This window comes from Saccostrea echinata, unplaced genomic scaffold, assembly GCF_033153115.1.
Source record: "Saccostrea echinata isolate AGI-Se365-2 ecotype Australia unplaced genomic scaffold, CSIRO_AGI_Sech_v1 ptg000010l, whole genome shotgun sequence".
NCBI lineage: Eukaryota > Metazoa > Mollusca > Bivalvia > Ostreida > Ostreidae > Saccostrea > Saccostrea echinata.
Window position 1 is genome coordinate 11,389,540 of NW_026889759.1, and position 21,594 is coordinate 11,411,133.

Sequence of the window (21,594 nt, forward strand, 5' to 3'; positions counted from 1 at the left end):
GTCGTGATATAAGCATGGTACACAGTTCTTATATCCAGTATAACCAGATACGAATACAACGTTTTCTGTATGTCAAGTCGTGATTTTCAGAATCTGTTTGGCACTTACCGTCCTCTGTATCCAATAGTTAAGTTCTCAGCATTCATGTTAAAGTGCTTTTGTTAATTATATATCACAATTTAATTGAAATATGTACAAGTATTGATACCTTGTCAGCATTCTTTGTGCCTGCTGGTCATTTTAACAACTAAATTGTCACAGAAAAAAGATTTTAAAGAATAGAACCTCACTAAAATACTAGAAGATTTTTCATTGTTTCCAAAAAGTCTTTAAATGTCATTGAATTTATGGCTGAATTTCAAAAAGAATTTGTGGTAAGACTAAAAAAAAAAAAATGGGGTGTCGTCCCACTAAGCCAATTAACATTTTGAAAAAATACAGAAAAAATACACCTGTACAACAAAATCTGTGTTGGCTAAGGGGGAATGGGTTGCAGGTGCATGGGGAACACAAGAAATTAATTACAGGTGGGCTATATCTATCTATCTATCTATCTATCTACATGTATCTATCTATCTATCTATCTATCTATCTATCTATCTATCTATCTATCTATCTATCTATCTATCTATATATATATATGAATTAAATACATTGTATTTGATATTAAATTTAGCAGTATTATACGTTTACGTCCATGCACAAATGGAGATGAAAAGTGTATCAACATGTTCTTTTGTGTGCATTATGTGATTTAAAAAAGGTTGGACTTACCGAATTTTAATGAACAAATCGTAGACCCTAAAAAATTTAACAAACTTTAAACATGCATCATAACATTTGAATGAAATCTTTCTCAAATACATCATGTTTAAACTCTTAGTAAGCTGAAGGTAAGAAGTTACCCGGAAGTGACAGGCCATTCAAATTACTTATGGTTATTCCACCCTCTGTTTATTTACAGTGAATATTAAGTCATACTGTCATGTTGTAAATTTTGAATTTACCGGGTGGCAGTAAATACAAAATTTACAACATGACAACTTGTCATGCTGTAAATTTTGTAATTTTGCCATCCGTTAAATTCAAAATTTACAACATGACAATACTTTAGAATCTCTTGATTGAGAGCTACCGAAATAAACTAGAACGATTTTGTGTTGTATTCTATGCTAGGTAATTACATGAACATGTAATCCAAAATGGAGTACCATGGGTTAGGGACAATCTTTATCTAAATAGTAATACTCTATTACAAAATGTATTTAAAGTCTGCAAAATTGCAAGCGTCAATTATGAAACTTTCGTTGGTCCTAGAGCCTTTTGGAGTAAACTTGGTTTTCTTTCCAGGTGCAATATTTCTATGGTAATGTTTTTCTCGAGCTCTCTTTACAATTCTAAAGTTCCTCCGAAATCCGGGCAAATATATCTCAGCTGACACACGGATCAACAATTTTCATTGGGGTTAAGAGTCCTCTGCCAATTTGCGAAGAGATCTTGTTTGCAGCTATAGTAAAAGTGCGTATCTTGTCAATGTTAAGTAGTGTGCAGTAAATTCTGGTTACAGTTTTATTACACGTTGTCATAAGGCTTGGCAAATAAACTCGTCGTCAAAGCATAGACATACTACTTGTGTGCGTCCCAGAGATTTTGCACAGAAACATGCTTTATATAAGTAAAGCGTTAACAGGCAGGTGTGTCGGCTAATTATTAGACTTATCTTGATTAATTACGAGAAGTAGAGTAATCTTTGCACGTAATTGATGAAATACTAGTAATTATTACAGCTATTCCTATACTTACATATTCTGTTTTGTCCGTTGTGGTAAAGTACATCACGTTATTAAAGATTAAAGTCACAGTAACTTGCAGATTATAATTAATTCAATGTGCCTCCCTGTCTGTGTCTATAGTCTAATCATACACTCCTTCTTCTACAAGTTTAAATAATCACCATAATCACGTGCACAATTAATGCATTTTAATTTGTAAATCTTATCCATGAATAGAAAAGAAATAAGAAGTATGATTTTTAAAAGATTTTGCAAGATACGGACTGATTGGGTTTTTTTTATTATTATCTAAAAAGCAATGGCTAAAATGTATAACAAAATTTTGAGACATTGAGATTGAGTCTTCAAGTTCAAGGTCGTTGAAATCATGGTCAAGGTCAAGGTCACCTAACTAAATTTCTCTTATTTCCATTGTAAAAAAGTTATCATTTTTTTTTTAAAATTATACACATACATTTTTTCTATGAGTTTAATCGTTGAAATATTTTTCTCTGATCTAGTTAAAATTTCAAGGCGGAAAAAGCAGCTATATTTTGACACCCAAACTAAACATTTAATTGGCACTTATCAATTTTTGCCAGAATTGTTAATTTTTTTAGAAAAATCACCTCAAATAATTAGCTTCTGTGCTAGATATATTTTTCTTTTATAAATTGATGTGAATAATACACATACTAGTATATATATAAGTCTAAGACTTCAAAGAATTTAGAGAAAAAAAGTCAATAATTAATATCACCTGCAATTATTTACTGCATGTTCTTCTTTATTATTCATACTGGACATTGTAAGGGTACTACTGCAAAAAAAAATATTTTAGAAAAATTGTCATTGTTTGTTTAGAATAGAACATTACTGAAACGGTTCGCCTGCATTAATTCGATTATTTCGATTCTCTCTTTTTCTCTCTGTATCATATATTACATGCTAATTTTACAGATTCTTGTATATTGTTTTTAAAAAATATCATTTCTGGGTTGATGAAAATTGATGCTGATTGGGGGAAAACATTTTTGCAGTCTCACCTATATCAACTTTACATCAAAACAGTCGACATTTGTCGAAGTTACATATGAACAATTAAACACCCTATTCTATGTTTAGTAAATGCAACACCATCACTGATCAAAATTGAAAATTGATACAGAAATTGATGTATCTTTAAGTACTTGACACTTATTCTAGATTCTAATCAAATCAGTCAAATTGTGTTGGTGGAGCTGCAGAATGGCAGATTTTTCGTAGAATCGACACCTTTTTTAAGTTTGAAACCCACTAAATACAATTATGTGTTCTTAAAATAGTTTATGTAAATTTAATGTTCTTATCATATCAGACAATAAATGTAGGGGGAGTAGAATTATCAGTTTCCAAGGACATGATCTCTGGCTTTCAAGCAGTAGGGCTATTTTTGTATGTAACCTACTGATCGATCTTTTATAAATAAATAATTATATATATATATATTTCATGATCAGGGAAACTTCAAACTTTGCGGATAAGCTTCCGTATCCTTAACATTTGATCTGTTTTAGGTAACTTTGAGGGTTGTTCCAGAAAAATGCAATCTTTTTCAGTAGTTCATAAACTACCTGACCGAAATTATTCATTTTTGCACCTTGTTGGGGAATGATATTTTTTGCTTTATTCGACAGAGAACTATTAGGTTGTAATGTCATATGCGAACGAAAATGGCATTTATCACTGGTCTACGCATCGTAATTTTTGTGCCGCCTGCAGAGCAGAGTGACACTTAAGGATCACTTTGCCCGGCGTCTGTCTGTCTGTCCAACTGTCTGTCCATATGTCACATCTTATATCTCGAGAACTGTAAGAGGAATGGATTTGATATTTTGCACATACATTGCTTGGCACTATGGTTTTTGTAAATTACCACGGTTACCGACCTCGTGACCCTTGATCTTTGACCTGCTTTTCAAAATAGATCTAATTCATAGTGCCGATATACAGCATATTTTTGGAATTTAAGAAGTAAATCTATGCTGTTTAGCATGTGCACTGTTTGCCATGAAACATTATGAAAAATACCTGCATTACAATCCATTTCACCTTGACCTTTGCATAAAATACCCCGGGCAGTTTAATTTAACTTATGACTTTTGAATTTTGAGAGAAAGGGTTTCGATAGTTAGCATTTCTGCATGTTTATGAGCTTAAATACTGTACTTTGAAACTGTATTATATTTTAATACTATGAAAATACATCGGGATCAGTATCCCACAATGGATCGTGTAGACTGACAATTGCAGCGAAGACAGACTGATATCTCTTTTGGGGGATTGTTGGAAACACGTGCTAATAAAATGATAAATAGTTATATCTAATAACTTCAATTTAATTATTCATTTGAGGGTTGGGGAACCATATTTTCTTTGATAGTCAGATTCTATCGCAGTCTTATACTACCCATAGATGTTTTTTTGTCCTTAAATGCAGGCAAATGCATAAACTATCAGGCTAATAGTAACTGTATATAAAAAGCTTACTGCTCCTTAATTTATATACATCTTTAATGAAGCTACAAAGCAGACGACATATGCGTTCCTTGGAACACTCTAGTTTCACTTTAAAAGTTGCAATTTCAGTAATGTTTTCTTTATTTTCAGATTTTACGAAAGTATAATCTCACTAAATTAAAATTTATATTTATAAAAACTCTAAAACCCTATATCTGGGTACTTATGTGTAAAAAAATTATTAATTTGACATCATAAATGACAAATTTATAACGTCATATGCACAAACATTTTCCTTGATATTGTCAAAAATGGCAACGTCGGCAATATCGGCACCATATTATTATTCTGTACTGTGTTGAGCGGGGTATGACGCAGACAATAAAAATGATGGAGCGACATAAACAGGAGTATCCGACACTGTTGCATATACCTGGAAAAAGAGTCTGAGGGATGAATGAACTGGTCATCCGATGGAAGAGGCGATGAAGACAAAATAAAGAGTCAGCGAGAGCTAGTCGCCATGGCTGTTTAACTACTTGAGAAGTTGGGATCATGGTCGAAGTTGGAAAATTGTCTATTAAAATAATAAATTTTAAAAATCTTTCGAAAACTCAAGTATGTCCGAGATGGGTACCTCGGTTACTAACTGAAAATCAGACGTAATGTTAAATTTTTGCATGTCGACTTTTTTTTGTATTCTAAAGAAAAGGCGTACAATTCCTGAAAAATTCGCAAGCGCCACGAACTATGTTTTGAACTCACCGGTGTTGCGCTGACTGCTACTATGTAAGTTTCGTTTAACTGAGAGAAAAATGTTATTATCAAGATATTTTATTAAAATTTCTATGTAGAGTTCAAAATATGTTGATAATGGTGCAATTGTTGCAACCACTATTGAAATAACGACCACTATTGAAATAATTATTTCAATAGTGGTTGAGAGTGCATTTCAAAACCAAACACAGGTTATACACTAACCACTATTGAAATAATGTTCACTATTGAAATAATTATTTCAATAGTGGTTAAAATGCATTTCAAAACCGAACACAGGATACAACCACTATTGAAATAATGTTCACTATTGAAAAAAAATGATTTCAATGGAGGTTTTGAATGCATTTCTAAAGCTAAACCAGGCTGCAACCACTATTGAAATAATGTTCACTATTGAAAAAAAAAGATTTCATTAGTGATTGAAATAATTATTTTAATAGTTGCTGACAATGATTGCAATACCAAAACCACGTTGCAAGCCTTATTAGTTGCAACCACTATTGAAATAACGTTCACTATTGAAATAATTATTTCAATGGCGGCTGAAAGTGCATTTCAAAACCGAACACAGGTTGCAACCACTATTGAAATAATGTTCACTATTGAAATAAAATTTTGATAGTGATTGAAATAATGATTTCAATAGTAATTGAAATAATTATTTTAATAGTTGCTGACAATGATTTCAATTCCAAAACCGCATTACAAGCCTTATTGAAATAACCCCAGTATTAAAAAATATATATATTTATATACCGGTATATAGGGATAAATTCTTCATTATGTTTTCCGAAAATGAATTTATTGTGTTTGAAATATGATATGTAGTTTTATGTTTTTTTAATTTCTGTCTAGACTATTAATACTATTAATACACGGATATCTGTGATTTAACTGATCAAGAAATTTTAAGTAATTTTGTTATATAAGGAGCATCTTCGCTATTAATTTGGGAAAGTAAAAGATTATAAATACAGATAGTTGTACAAATTAGAATATCTACATTAAGAAGAAGGAAGACATCTATGTGTACAAAATTTCTGATGAAAATATGTTGTTTTTAATCAAAAGGATATAGAATAGAAGTAAGTTTTTGCTTAATATTCATGGGCTTTCCTACACTACAAATATGGATAGTAAACCCGACGTTTCTACTCGTCAATACTCGTCGGGAAGGAATAAGCGTTATAATATTAGAGGTTGTTATTTCAATAGTGATTACAAATATAAAACCGCTATTGAAATAATTATTTCAAAAGTGAACGTTATTTCAATAGTGGTTGCAACCTGTGTTCGGTCTTGAAATGCATTTTCAACCGATATTGAAATAATTATTTCAATAGTGAACTATGGTTGCAACCTGTGTTTAGTCTTGAAATACACTTTCAACCACTATTGAAATAATTATTTCAATAGTGAACGTTATTTCAATAGGGTTAAAACCAGTGTTTGGTTTTGAAATGCATTCTCAACGACTATTGAAATAATTATTTCAATAGTGGTCGTTATTTCAATATTGCCAATTTTGAACCTTATAGGTTAGTAAAACAAAACAAAAAAAAAAACATTGTAAATGTTCGCTTTTTCTGGGACAACCTTCATAATCTAGAACATAACATTCTGCTGTTTATCCATGAAATCTAAGCTGAAAAAAGTACTGTTTGTGGGCTATTCAAGATATTTTGTACTTTAAAATTCTTTGGATTACGGTATATATGGTCGTGAAACCAGCAGGTCGATTATCATCCCAATATAGTTCAAGCAAAGTAACTTGGTTAGATGGTGCTAAGTGAATGTGGATCTCATGATCACAAATGATATTCATTTGGGTAACACAAAGTCCAGCTGAGTTACCTAGCCCTAAACCTTGTGTCATGACGTTATTGATTACTTTGTATTGATCTCAACAAGTTACTTAATCGTTATTTCATAACTAATTTTTTAAGTGAAAATGTTAACATGTGAATTTCATTGAATAGTACAACTATACAAGCAAGATCAACAATAATCTGGTGCAAATACATGTATAGACGGGATATTTGTAGTTTGGTAATAGCTTAATTTGGTTGAATAACTAGTTAATTAAAAGTTGTGGTTATCGCTTTTCATTAAGTTCCAGCGACCGATAATCAATAAAAATAATTCCGTTGTTCTTTATCAATATTGACGAGGCATGAACTCTGTCTTGTTTTTTCTAGCTATATGACACACACAGGAGTAAATTTGTTATTTTACAGCCAGGTTCGTTCATGGCCGTTGAATTCCCATATTAAAGCTTACTGACGTTATGATTAAACCTCACAACCTTTCTTGATATTTGATGTAACCTAAAGCTGCTTTTGTTTGGAACCAATATATATCACCAAGGTGGGACGGGTGCAAAAAATAATAATAATAATTAAAAAAAAAATGAATGAATAAATAAATAAAAAATAGATAAATTAATAAATTAGGGATGGCAATCGAATACAGAATTGCCAATCGATTAACCGCAAGACGTTCCGACCGATTAGTCGATTAATCGTATCAAAAATTCTCGACAGAGCTACACTCAAATAAGTAAGACTATAAAGATGTCCATATAGTAATATTATGCTTATATTTATATATGATCAGAATACTACATGGCATATATTGTATTTCAATTTTTATGGGCTAAAAAAAAAAAGGAAAGAAATAATTAAGAAAACCATGAAACATCCTCAGGTTGCAGATGCATTAAAAAATTTTCAGAAAAGATGTCACGGAAGTTCAGTCTGCATTGTCACCATAATCAAAATTAAGTCTGAATTATCGCTTTTCTTACACTGTCTGTTTTATAATATTGGTAACTGCAAGTTCAAGTTCAATTTATTCACTCAAACCAATTAAGTACAGCTATTTATAAGAACCAGGCAGAAGTAAAAATAAATGATTCATGATAGTAATAGTTTTTTTTTTTAATTAACACAATTTTATTAAAAAACATCAAAATAAATGTTTTAATACAAATATAAATGGGTTTTTTGCATAGGTAATTAAAAATTGAATTTTATAAATGCCCTACTGTGCTGAAACAATCAGTAGTATCCTTTAGAGGGTGCTTATATGTGCTGGCGATTTTTTAAAAAAATCCTACATGTTTAATGAATTTGAATTATAAGCCTTTGAAGAGCTTATATAACAGAATATAAATCAATCGAAAAACCCATGGGTTATTTTAATTATGAATAAATATTATGATAATAAAACATGAAACTTCATGAAATTTTAGTTATCTCCCTTGACACTCTTCTGTGAAGGAGTCGAAAAGGCTGCATTTCACTCTTCTGTTAAGAAGGTGAGGATTTATGAAAAATGAATTGTTGCAGTCCATTTTTGAAGTTTTGTTGATTCTCATATATACTTAGGACAGGTAAAGCAAAATATTCCAACAAAAATAGGACTTTTATATGGAAAACCACCTTTCCTGCAGTTTTTCTTCTTTTTTGTCTGAGAAAAACAAGTGTGGAGCTTCACCTTATTACCCAAATGATTGATTGATTGATTAATGTTTTACGCCGAATCGGCACTATTTCAGCCATATACCGGCGATAAAAAGTTATGTCATGTGACCAGTTTTGAAAGTTTTGGGTTTCTCTGGCGGCCCCCAGTGAGCCTACTCTTTTTCGAAAACCAGAAAAACGATCTTTTGCGTGCCAAGGGGGTTGTAATCCTTGACACGGGGCACCATTTAAAGTCCCATCCGACGGACCTTAAAATTAAAAATTTATACAAGCAGCTAAATTATTAACCACAAACAATCGTTATTTAAAATGTATTCATTTAAATCTTACTGTAAAAATCAGTTTCTTGTAAGTACTTTAAAATTGTAAAAGGGTTAGTGTTTTTAAAAAGATCATGCATTGTATGCACATTATTAAAGAGTCTACTACGTATAGGCGAGAAATCGGAACATTCTAATAGTATATGTTGTATAGTTATTGCACAGTCACACGAGATACATTCAGGTTGATGTTCCCTGTTAAGTAAATATGAATGAGTAAACCTTGAATGTCCGATGCGTAATCTTGATATAATGACTTCGTCCTGACGTTTCAGGCCGAAATCAGATAATTGATTGACTTTATTCTGTATTGTATAGAGTTTATTATCATCGCAAAAATCCCAAAATATTTGCCAAAGAGAATTTACATAATTTTTTACTAAATATTTTAAATCAGTATAAGGAATTTTAAAGTGAACAATTTCATACTGAAGTGCATTTTTCGCAGCACTATCAGCCTTAGTGTTTCCAGAGATACCAATATGACTTGGAATCCAACAAAATTCAACAATTTTACCTTGATTAATGAAATTATGGTATTTGATTAAGATATCTAAAATGTATGGGTGATCAATGTTCATACTGTTTATGGATTGTAAACAGGAGAGGGAGTCTGAAAAAATTGTAAACAAGTTATCACTAGATGATTGTATATAGTCAAATGCAAGTTGTATTGCCTTTGCTTCGGCTGTAAAAATTGTTGCTTCATTTGGAAGTCGGGTAGAATATTACCCAAATGAAGACAGTTTGATTCTCATAAAAAACTGTAATAAAGACATTAAAAACTACCTAAAATCATTGAACATCGGAGATATACCTTCTGAGGGGCACTTAATATGCCTTCGAGCTGGTATTTTTACACTAGCAGGGGATTATTCTATCTGTCCCTTCCACCGATACTCCCTTGGTGTAAGATGGAAGAAGAAAACATCCTGCTCACACCCAAGTCACACTCACCATTCAAAGGCCAAAGCAGAGGTTGGGAGGAGCATCATGCTATCTATGTCACGGCACCTCCATACAGTGTATGGAAGTGTTGTTCCTGTCGGCTCAGGTATTACATTTAGAATTGCATCCCTTGTAGACTAAACCTTTAAGAACAGTACCTGTGATCATACACCTATTCAATAGGCTATTGTTTGTTCACATTCTCTGTCATCGTCGGAACCACAGGTTTTCTCTCCGTTACACTACATTCAATATGTAGTGTAACGGAGAGAAAACCCGTGGGTTCCGATGATGATTCTCTGTAAAAATTATTGTATTTAATTTTAAAATACTGGTATTTGATATATAATAAAGCTAGTCTTTGATAATTCTAGTAGCTTCATGCTGTACACGTGGTATATAACTTATACATGTATGTACTACATGTACATACGACAAAACAAAACATACCCTTTTTCATGCCACACCGTGTATCAGATCTCATTGACAACCATTATCAGCATAGGGTCATACTGTTGTCTCAGGCTGATACAAGGTGTGATATGAAATATATCAAATATAATTCATAAAACAATGAATTATTTTTTTATATAATTAATTATAAATGTATGAACTTTTTTACCCCCCCCCCCTTCGAAATTTTATGATTATTTTACGTTTTTTGTTTATTGACTGGGTAATTTTTATTTTCAGCAGATATATATTTTACATGTAACTCTAGATGTCTGTTACATTTCATTTAAATAGGTTTATGCAGTAAATGCAGAAAAAGTATCAGTGATGAAATGAAATCATGTGAGGTAAGATTTACACAAGGCATCTTTTTCAAGGCGTTCTCCATTTAAGTACTAAATAAAGTCTGCAGGGTAAAAAATATCTGAGTTTAAATAATTTAAACTCCCTTGGTTCATATGGAGGGTGATCATGTTTAAAAATCTATACACGTATAAATTCACAATTTGTTAGATGGAAAATTTGTGTATCAATCCATTTTTCTACATATGAAATTAATTGATCTGAAACTTTTATCTCAAACACTGTACATTGCAATTCTTAATGTTTCCCTTTTTACATGTCATATGTTGTTTCTTAAATTCTGAACTGTCAAATTTTTAGTAAGTTATCATTCATGAAAATTCAATCATCAATCACTGTATTTTATACACATTCATACTATAAAATTGTATCTGATGATAAACAAATTAAATTTACAAGTGTCAGTACGTCAACTACCCCTGCACGTTCATCTATGCCAAGCCTTGAATTCAGCACATTGGAATATAACAGATGTCTAATACATGTAAATGGTACATCTACTAGTTATAAATATTGTGCCTCCCAAGTACACTGCTTAGTTTTAAGCATTCACTTAAAATTTACTTAATAATCACATTGCAGTAACATTCATAGATTTGAAGTCATATATTCAACAATTTTCAAAATAAGCATAGAATGTGGAGATATCATGCTGTGTTTGTTTCTATCATTGTTTATTTTTATTATAAGATGGAGTGTGTCAAAGAGAAAATTCATATGAGAGTGGATGTACAATGTATACCATTAATCTGACCCTACCCATATACATACAGATCATCCTCATCATCATACAAAACATAAATCTATTAATCTTGATTACCAATGATGTCCATTTTATCTGTTTATGTAACTGCATGATACTTGAAGGAAATATAATGGAATGAGAATTACTTATCTGAATCAGTTGGGGAGAGGATTATCTAAGTATTTGGAACTTCTGTCTAATACCTTTGACATGAACTGTCAATGAAATATGTTTAATTATTCAAATATTTAATTTATTTAGGATATATTTATCAGTTTAAAAGCATTAAGTCATTTAACTATGTACCATTCTTTCGTAAAATGACATAAACATAGTATAATGATATATTTTCAGTGTTGTCAAAAAGTACCTTCTAACTGCAAAATGACCCTGAATGACACAGCGGAGGTAATGTTAATTAAAATACAGGATTTTTTACAAAGTAAAATATTTATCAATTTACTCTCAATTTACATCTCAATATTCAAACATTAATGCATATGTACTTTATATTTCCATGTAAAATGCTGATGACTTGGCATTCATTTGAAATGGTTCTAATATCTTTATTATCTATCATCATAATAAACGTTTTTTCAGCAATTCAGGCGCCTCCGGCCAAGGGCAGAGAATTATGATGAAAATTGCCATTCAGAGACTTTGTCACAGGTATTTATTTTGAAGATTGATTCTCTGCAAAAGGGGCTGCTGGTCTCTATTTTTTTTTTTGAGGATAATTTTTTGATGTAGTTTAACTATGTAAATTTTCATTTGGAAGCTGCCCCCCCCCCCATTTCTGTATGTTACAGTGGATCGCTGGCAAATTCCAGCATTTAAAAAAAATGTAAGGAATAGAAAAAGGTACAACAACCCTCCTCTCCCTCCTCTCCACCCAATAGAATTTTTAGCTCTACTGGTCAGAGACCAGAAGAGCCTATGCGATAGTAAGGTGTCCGTCGTCTGTCTGTCTATATGTAAACAATTTTTCAAAACGCTACTCCTCGTACAGTTTTGGTCTGATTTAAAACTTGGCACACAAGTAGACTACACAAAGATACATAATTCAATGCATCATTTTTTGATTTCGATGAACGGTGTTTCCGTGGTTACTAAAAATAGAAATATCTGTGAAATTCCTTAAAACGCAATTACTCCTACAGTTTTAGTCTGATTTAAATATAACTTGGCATACAAGTAGACTACACTAAGATACATAATTTGATGAATTGGTTTTTGATTTTGATGAATGGTTTTGCCATGGTTACTTAACATAGAAATTTTTTGTAAAACTCTTTTTAAACATTACTTCGGCTACAGTTTTGGTCTGATTTCAATCTAATCTGGCACACAATTAGACTACACTATGATACATGATAGTTTATATCAGATTTTGATTTTAGTAAATGGTGTTTCCATGGTTACTAAAAATAGAAATTTCTGTGAAATACTTTCAAAACACTACTCCTCCTACAGTTTTTCCTTGATTTCAATATAACTTGGCACACAAGTAGACTACATTAAGATACATAATTCTATTTATTACTGCTTGTTGTAAAGTTTCAAATCCAAGTGCTACTTTTCCTTTGTTATATGTACAGACCAGTAGAGCTACAGTCTCATACCAGACCTCTGGTTTATTTTAAACAGTAGTGTATTTTTTAAAATTTAATTCTATTTAATAAGTATTATTTTACTTTTCATTTTTTTAGACCCCCCTCCCCCCTCCGTCTTTGAATTGAAACATTGTTACGGGCTTGCACCCGTCCATCAGTCTGTCAGATCATCTGCTTTTTTCAGTGCAACTCCTATGAAACTACTTACTCAAAAGAATTTCATTAAACTTTGTATTAATTATATAAGGACATTATGTGTAGACATCTGAGAAGATGTGAATATTCTGATTCATTTTTTTAAGCTCACCTGGCTGAGCTGAAGGCTCAAGTGAGCTTTCTGATTAAAATTTGTCCATTGTCTGTCATCGTCATCATTGTCATCAACCTTTTACAATTTCGTCTTCATCTCCAGAACCACTGGGCCAATTTCAACCAAACATGGCACACAGTGTCCTTGATTAAAGGGAATTCACTCTTGTTCAAATGAAGGGCCACACCCTCTTTCAAGGGGAGAAAATAAAGAAAAGTAAAAATTGTGTGGGATCATTTAAAAATCTTCTTCTCTTCAAGAACCACTGGGCCAGTAAGGATAAAAATTATGTGAAAGCTTTCTGACATAGTGTAAATTCAGTTTTTTTCACATCATGCACCCGGTGGTAGGGTGTGGCCACAATGGGCAATCAAAGTTTTATATAGAAATTCATGGAAAATTATCTTTAAAAATCTTTTCTCAGGAAGTCATGATTAGTCATATTCATAAAAAATCATCCACAGATAGTGTAGATTCAAGTTTGTTTGAATCATTACCTTTGGGACTCGCCAGAGACTACAATGGGTGATGTGAAACAAGCTTTACCACCCAAGAGACCATAAAAAAGTAACACATATGTTCTTCATGAAACAATGAAAAACACTAATTGTTTTGAAAAAAGAATAGGATTTATTTTCCATGAATGATTTCAAATTTTAAATTTTGTATTTCTAGACAGACGAATCAACCACCTGCAGTTTGTCACAGGAATCAAATTGGAGCACCACTTTAGAGGGTCATATACATCTAACTGATGGAATAGATAACCTCAACAAAGCTCTTACATCTCTAAGTGGTGGCCAAATGAGTCCAATTAAGTATCAGCTGCAAACACCCTTGAATGAAGTACAAGCCAGCACAAGGAGATATTTGAAAAGGAAGGCTACAGATGCAGTGCACACGATTCTAGATCAGATGGCCCCTGGACAATTGAGAGAACTGCTTGGATTACTCCTAGAAAAAAACCATCCGGAGGAGAATGAACAAAATACTAAAACGAAACTTGAAATAACAGATTCAATTCTACAACTCTACTGTGAGGCTGAAAATAATGCCCTTAAGCGTCAACTCCTGTCTCTATTATCTTTACCAAATGCACACAGTAAATCTGAACTCCAGAAACTTATTCCTGGACTAACAAAGTGGGAAATTGATCAAAGTCGATTGCATGCAGCATCTCATGGAGCAGGCACCTTACCAGTCAGTGTGGGACCAGCTATTAGACACCGCATGAATAGAGAAAAACTGGAACATGCATTGTCATTTTTTTAGATCCCAAATTCTTTCAAATTTGTTCATATGGAACAAGAGATCTGCATTGTGACAATGGAAAGACAATCACAATACCACAGGTAGTGAGAACAACCTGTCATTCTTCTTTACTAAGTATGTATAAATCATACTGCTCTGAAATGGATTTTGTTCCATTATCTGATTCCACATTGTACAAAATTATGTCTACCTGCTCTGCTAGTAAAAGAACGAGCTTATGTGGTCTTGATAACATTGCCACTGATGGTGCAGCAGCCATTGATGACCTAATACACATGTGTGAGCATTTAAAAGAATTAGGATCTGAAATAAACACAGTTACCAGTTTAACCTCTGATTTAAAAAATCTAAAGATGTACTTGAAATCAGAGTATAAATTTAGTGTGGGACTGTCCCGTGGATGCCAAGATCACTGTATCAAATTCGCTCTTAGCCATCCAAGCAATGTCTTGCTGCAAGAAGAGTGTGATCATTTACATGAGGAACACTGTAGAAAATGCGACATCCTTGAAGAAATAAGTAGTGCCTTTTTTGACGAACTCCAGAAAGTCAGATGTAAGTTTTTAATAGAAAATTTCTGTAAAACTGTTTATCTTTGCATGGGTTTCTATAAATTTTAAACAGTTTCAATGTGGGCATTGGTATGAAGATAAAGAGAAAAGATGTCTTGAAATCTGAACAACTTGACACAGGACTCATCATACTGTCAGACTTTGAAGAGCCACCAACCAAGTATGGTATGATCTCCTCTCAGAGAAAAGAAAACTGTTCAGATCCACACAGACCCGAAACCAGGATTTTCCACTGTTCCGAATTAGGCTGTAATCAGCAGTTCTCCTCTTATGAGCTTCTGCAAGAACATATGGATCTAGATCGACATGTGCAAGAAAAAACCTCTACATTCGATGAAATTCGACATCTTTGGTCAGAGACATGTCATTCAAATTTGTTCAAGTCTAAACAGTTGCATCAAATAGGTGCAGAGTACCACTCCTTGGAAGATTCCAATTTATCAGGAAAAAAGCTTCCACAAGGATGGGCACTAAAAATAGCAAGAAAATTTGCTCGCTTCTCTACCAGAGTAAAAGAATTTCTCCAAAGAGTGTATCATGAAGGTGAAGAATCTGGAAGGAAAGCAATTCCGATTGAAGTAGCTCAGCGTATGAGATCTCTGAGAGATAGCAATGGTGAGAAGTTTTTCAGTTCTGAGGAATGGCTGCAGCCTTCTCAAATTAACTCTTATTTTGGTAGACTTTCTCTGAATGGAAAGGCCAGTGGTTTCAAGGAGGAACTAGAGAATGATGAACACCTGAGAGAAATCTTGCAGTCAATAGAAGAGGAAGAAGAAAGAGAAAACATAAGAAATACACTTTTGTTTGAGAATAGCAGCACTGTGTGATGTGAATGATATAACTGCATACAGGTAAAGAGAGAAATCTTGCAGTCAATAGAAGAGGAAGAAGAAAGAGAAAACATAAGAAATACACTTTTGTTTGAGAATAGCAGCACTGTGTGATGTGAATGATATAACTGCATACAGGTAAAGACGTCTGTATATTGATATTGTTAGCATTTTAGGGAATATACATGTATATTATGTGTTTGTGCGTGTGCAAAAAATATTCATAAATTTTATGATGTTTAAACTTTTTGTACCAATCAAATAATTTATTGTTTGAAGGTTTTTTTCAAGTTTGTCATGGTAACAATTTGTGATGCTGCATAAGGTCATTCCAAGTTTTTTCTCTGTTTAGCATCCACCCATCTTTCAAAAACTTACCTACCTATTTACAAAAAAATGCGGTCTAAAATTAACCACAAATTTTAAAGTTGGAAAAATGATGCATTTAAAGGATATGATATATTAATCTATTTTTCTCATTGAATTATTCTGTAGGAAAATCAATGTATTAAATGATTATTATATACCTAATTTGACAGATTATAGAAAATATATAAAGAAATTGACAGAATTCAAAGGTTTGTACCAAAAGAATCAATTTCAGGACTCCTGCTTTTGTTTTTTTTTTTCTGATCTTCATTTTTGAAACCAAAGCACATGAGGATGCTAAACATATAAAAAACTTTGGATGGCCTAAAACTTTGAAAAACAAATTTTGTAAAGCTTGAATTCAGAAGAAAAGGCAATTTTTAGCTCTACTGGTCAGAGACCAGAAGAGCTTATGCGATAGTAAGGTGTCCGTCGTCCGTCCGTCTGTCTGTCTGTCTGTCTGTCTGTCTGTCTGTCCGTCTGTCTGTAAACAATTTTTCAAAACGCTACTCCTCCTACAGTTTTGGTCCGATTTCAATACAACTTGGCACACAAGTAGACTACACTAAGATACATAATTTAGTGCATCGGTTTTTGATTTCGATGGACGGTGTTGCCATGGTTACTAAAAATAGAAATTTCTGTGAAATTCCTTTAAAACGCTACTCCTCCTACAGTTTTGGTCCGATTTCAATATAACTTGGCACACAAGTAGACAACACTAAGATACATAATTTAGTGCATCGGTTTTTGATTTTGATGGACGGTGTTGCCATGGTTACCAAAAATAGAAATTTTTGTGAAATTCCTTTAAAACGCTACTCCTCCTACAGTTTTGATCCGATTTCAATATAACTTGGCACACAAGTAGACTACACTAAGATACATAATTTAGTGCATCGGTTTTTGATTTCGATGGACGGTGTTGCCATGGTTACTAAAAATAGAAATTTCTGTGAAATCCCTTTAAAACACTACTCCTGCTACAGTTTTAGTCTGCTTTTAATATAATTAGGCATACAAGGAGACTATACTAAGATACATAATTTTTTGGATTGGTTTTTGAATTCGATGAACAGTGTTGCCATGGTTACTTAAAGTAGAAATTTTTGTGAAATTCCCATTAAACGCTACTCCTCCTACAATTTTGGTCTGATTTCAATCTAATTTGGCACACAGTTAGAATACACTACGATACATAATATGTATTTCTGTTTTTTTTTATTTGGGTGAATGGTGTTATCATGGTTACTAAAAATAGAAATTTCCGTGAAATACTTTCAAAACGCTACTCCTCCTACAGTTTTCATTTGATTTCAATATAACTTGGCACAGAAGTAGACTACATTAAGATACATAATTCTATTTATTGTTGCATGTTGCAATGTTTCAAATCCAAGTGCTACTTTTCTTTTGTTATACAAACAGACCAGTAGAGCTACAGTCTCATCAGAGACTTCTGGTTTGTACAAAGTTTGATTTTAGGGAAACATAATTGTTTAAGCATGTAGCTTTGTTTGATTTTGGAAGGGGAAAAAAATTATGTCCAAATAAATAAAAGACTCAATGAATTTTTTGTTTTAAAAACAATGTTATAGCATAAATTTATTAAGTTTATTGCAATGAATAGATATTAACAACTACTATGATAACAAAAATATTTGTTTAAAAAAGTAGTTCTGGTACAGAAAAAAGATGATGTGTTCTTTTATTTAAAAAAAAAAAGATTCATCAAAAATCATGTTTGTTATATATGGTTATCAAACATTGCTTTATATATATTTAAAAGTAAATTATAGTCCGTTGTCATGGTAACCAAAGATTGTTTTTGACATATATAATGATTATTTAAGATGAATTTTTAATTATGCTTATTTAAATGTGCTAGGTGACATATACAGCGGTTATTCTTTTTTCTGGCATTGTATGGATATATCTTTGTTATTTTCAATAAAAATGCATTTTAGACATATTCCATTGCCATGGTAGCAAATTATCTATAAAACTAATTGGTTTAACTTAATTTTGCAATGTATAAGATGTGTACTCCCTATTTTATATTCCCAAAATTCTTGCATAAGTGGTATATCTTCATTAACATACAACAAAAATGAGATGGTTTATGCTTTTTTTGTCAAAAAATGAATTTTTCGGGAGATTTTGTTGCCATGGTAACAAAATATATTAAGAAAACCCATGGGTTTTATTTAATTTTTTAATTGTTCATAATGTGCACTTTCTAACATATATAATCAGAATTTCTGAATTTGTGGGATTTTTTCATAATATTCTGTTAAAATGTGCAAGATTTTAAGAAAAAATGTAAAAGGTGAATTTCATGAAACACAGCAAAATGAACTCAAATTTAACACTTTTTAGAAATGATGAACAATTTTAACAATATGGTAATAATTGAATATTTTTTATGTTACTTCCTGGGAAAAAAGATTCATTTGTGTTATTTTCATCGAAGAAGCACTGTTTCTTCATTAAATTATAGCTAAATTGACCAGTTTTGCTATTTGTTGCTTGCTAGCCTTTTACTATAACATGGCGTCTGGTTTCCATGGCAACAAAGGTTGGCCAATAAAATCATAGCATCCAATGACGTTCCATTGGTCCATAAAGCAACATATCCAAATTTCCAAAAAATCTGAGATGGTCATGAATCACCCCCTGCCTGGTTCTTACAAATAGCTGTACTTAATGGTACATGAGGTTCTATGTACAATATATACAAAAACAATATACAAGATACACGTGAAATGGCGGAAATACATTCAAATTATAAAGTAACCAAAAATAATAATAATAATAATAATAATAATAATAATAATAATAATAATTATGGAGGACAGACTTGTTCATATACCCTATCTATGTAGCTGCATAGTTTGATTAATACCTTGGAGTCAGCAGTTGACAACAATTCTGAGAATTTGTAGAAATTTGGTCTATTACAATATTTACCCGGTAGATACTTTTTTCTGCATTCTGAGAAAAATTGACATTCTAAAATATAGTGATACTCATCAGCTATTTGTCCATTATTACAGATATTACAGAGTCTATCATTTTTGGGAATTCCAAACCATCTCCCAGTCTCAACTGGGAGATGATGATTTGCTGTTCTTAATTTAATTAAAATTGTTCTAAATTTTTTAGGTAGAAAGCAAAGGATAGAGGAGGTAAGGTACACATTATAATCAGTTCTCAGAAGTCAACGATCATTTAATTAAAATCATTAAAGAAACACAGGACAGGGTAGGTAACAACATGTGTTTAAACAACAATTAACGACTCGAAAAGTGACCAATTACCCCCACGCGATGTCAATCTGGAGAGCCTAATTATCTCCAAATCAGCATAAATAGATAGGTAAACATGCTAACATTTCAGAAAATTTTATTTGTATTTTTTTAAATTGAATTTACATATATATTATTTTTTTTCCGACTAACCGATTACATATTTTCTAACCGATTACCATCGTTCCGACCGAGTAACCGGTTAACCGATTACAAACTGCCATCCCTAAAATAAATAAATAAATATTTAAAAAGTTTTGGTGTCATACATGTTCCTTGCAGAATAAAAAAAAATATATATTCCATCCTCATTTTGTGTGAAAAAAGTAAATCTGATGTCCATTTAATTAGCATCAGCCATCTAGAATGCAGGGGTTGGTGACAACCACCTGTAGGGAATAGAGTCCATTCACTTGAAGAAATTTTGGCGTTTTTCTTTTCAGAACTAAATGTCTGGAAAATTTAAATGCATGTAACCTGAAAATTTATAAAACTTAGGTTAAATGTAGAATATAAGACATATTTCATGTTAAAGTTGCAGAAAGATGAAGAATAGCTCTGAGCACTTTGTCAAATTCTTGAAAATCTTGATTTATTTCATGTATTTACATTTGGATATAATCAAGAATTCTTAATACTACTGATTTAGCAAATCAGAGTTTCTGATATTGCAGAAAGATTGGAATTTTCGTAGACCACATCCATCATCATGTTAAGCTTTAAGGTCAGTCAATTGATATTTGTGTACTCTTAATGGACTCTAACTTATTAGTTTTCAAAGAACTATGGAAAATTTAGCATCCTTTTTCTCGTAATAGAATGCGGTTTCTAACTCTAAAACAATAAATTGATTTCCAGACAATTTGGAAATAGTAAAAGAGGCAGAAGACATTTTGGCACTCAAGGCCAGGTCTAAATTGTTGGAAAAAGGAGGAACCTGTAATCTGAGGGTTTATTTCAGGGTTATAAATATTATTCATACATTTATATGACTATGAAGTGTTCTCTCACTTCATTATAAAAGACAGTCATATAAATATAAAAAAATATATAAGGTTCCATGGTTAGGCACATGTATTTGCATATATATTGTAAATGTAAGTAAATGGTTTATTATAGTATATTTTTATATATTATTATATGTACAATCACAACATTACAATACACATATAATTGGAATTTAAAAACCCGGCCTTTAACAATATAATATTCAATAAAAACAGTGGAATTACGCATGGCGTTTACTATAAACAACACACTGTCTGTAAGCACATTGTATATGCTGAGTACAAGAATTTTGCGGTTTGCCTGGACAAAAATAAAAGAAAATTGGTTTTGTCGAAAATTGACATATCACAGTGGGGTTAGTAAATTAATAAAGAGTGTTAAAAGGGATTGCTCTCAGATTTGAATACGAAGTACAATGAAACAGAAAGTGACATTCATCTGCTACACTATTTGAAGAACATAAAGTACACAATCTTCAGATAAAACCTCCCCATTTACCGTCCTGAATCAATTATTATGGGTAACACACCACATCTCAATTGCCAAAGTATATGTATAGAAAAATGACATTTTGGAATAGCCATAGAGACATATTTTTCTGTTTGAAAATCACTCTTTACCGTTTGTTGTGTTTAAAGTTTTGAGACGTTTTGGACAAATTTTCGACGAAGTTTTTCTTCCACTGTATTTAAATTGCAGATCGTGCGATTTAGGAAATAAACAGACATATCATGAGATTCATGTATGAGTTTGACAGCATGATACCAATTTGTGTTGTTAGATTATATTGTTCCAGATCCCACAAAGAAAGTTTGTTTTATAAGTCTGTCTGTCGTCTGGCATATTAACGAGTCGATTCCATAGGCGAATAATATTCACCTGATAACGATGAAATGAAAGGGGGGGGGGCCAAGCCCTTTTTCCCTGAACAACTTAAATTGGAGTAA

The 21,594-nt window shown here is 32.0% G+C and overlaps 1 protein-coding gene across 1 annotated transcript in view; it reads left to right on the forward strand.

Annotated features, from left to right (window-relative positions):
• The window catches only part of LOC133184397 (N6-adenosine-methyltransferase non-catalytic subunit-like), a 147,696-nt gene that overhangs the window by 113,410 nt on the left and 12,692 nt on the right, over positions 1-21,594 (forward strand). The gene's annotated exons all lie outside the window — the stretch shown is intronic.